Source organism: Achroia grisella, unplaced genomic scaffold (genome assembly GCF_030625045.1).
Source record: "Achroia grisella isolate CSIRO2021 unplaced genomic scaffold, CSIRO_AGI_Agris_v1 utg856, whole genome shotgun sequence".
Classification (NCBI taxonomy): domain Eukaryota; kingdom Metazoa; phylum Arthropoda; class Insecta; order Lepidoptera; family Pyralidae; genus Achroia; species Achroia grisella.
The window spans coordinates 3,766,788-3,768,214 of record NW_026713045.1 but is presented as its reverse complement, the minus strand read 5'-3'; the positions used below and the strand labels follow the sequence as shown (position 1 = coordinate 3,768,214).

At 33.7% G+C, this 1,427-nt stretch overlaps 1 non-coding gene across 1 annotated transcript; it reads right to left on the bottom strand.

Annotated features, from left to right (window-relative positions):
* Nucleotides 1-836: 836 nt before the first annotated feature.
* Nucleotides 837-1,029, bottom strand: LOC131852755 (U2 spliceosomal RNA). The gene has a single exon (XR_009357954.1). It is a non-coding gene; the product is annotated as a U2 spliceosomal RNA (small nuclear RNA).
* Between the last annotated feature and the right edge of the window lie 398 nt (nt 1,030-1,427).

The following is a 1,427-nucleotide window of genomic DNA, read 5'->3' as shown; positions in this document are numbered from 1 at the left end:
TTTACCTACTGAATATCAATGCATCATTGAATATATATGACACTAAAATAAGAAACAATATGGAACCAGTTGTGGGGAGTGTCCTGGACCCTGGACCGCTTTGTGTGTACCGAAATATGTGCCGATTTCACATTAGTTACTCGCCGAGCCAATTTTGTCTCTGATATTGTCCCTAATTCTAGTACCGTGTGTAGGCCGTTTTATACGTGTGTTTATTTAAGGACAAATGATGTTAATGAGTCGTTGTGCTGATACATGTTGACTGTATTCAGTCAAATATCAAAAGGTTGATTACGCGTACAATATGAATCTACTGTTGACATTTAACAATACCTGGTATGTACAGTCAATTTATTTGGAGAATTATAGCTACATGTTACTGTATAGTTATAATACATATATGTATTTTGTACAGTGTCCATTAATAAATATTATTATCATTTTGTAACCATTCAAATGCTGGCCTCAGGTGGTCTTTACAGCTTTATCGAACCATAGGGGGCGAAAGGACTCATGGAGATGCTGAAGGCCAATTCTTGCTGGACGGTTAAGACTTGCACTCCTAGGAGTTCTCGGCTCAAATAATTATCATAAAATGTGTTTATTCACATTGTACGTAATGAAAACTGACATATTAAGAATTTTTAAGGTATATATAAAAAAATATATTCAACCAACATATAAAAAACATTATATATTGTACTAAATACTAATTAATGGCAGTTTTCATTTGATAAAGTTACAATTAATAAATACTTAGCACAATAAAATTCAACAAATATCAATTAATGTTGTTGTGTAATGTAGATATTATTTGATAACAATATATGTAATGCATTATGTGGGCCAATCCCGGCGGCACTGCAATGCCGGGCCGACCCGTGACGGGAGTGGAGCGAGCCCCGAACATCCCGTCGATTCACAAAAATCAGTTTAATATACTGGTCCCTCAGTGAGGGAACTTTCAGATATTAAGCTGAAAAGAACAGATACTACACTTTGATCTTAGCCAAAAGGCCGAGAAGCGATAAATAGACTAAGGTATCCAGCGAAGGTCATTCAATGCGAAAAAATCTTAACACCGCGTACTAGAATTCTGTTCCATTTTAAACAGCGCCATCTAGGAGCGATGAGTGAAAACTACGCTATCTATTTGATGGCGTGTTTATGTAAACAGTTCAGTAGAATCTACGTTCGTTCTTTTTTTTAATTTTATTTTATATTTATGTCAGTGATATTTTACTATGAATTTTATTTATTTTAGTTGTACATAGCATTGTGAACTCTCATACCTTTTCGTAATAACAAAATTCTGCAATGAACATCAGAGCTTTGTGTATAAAAATACATATGATGTTTATCTATGAATCCATATTTTAACTATATTTTTTTACTAAACACACGACGTTTTTACGAATTATTACAAA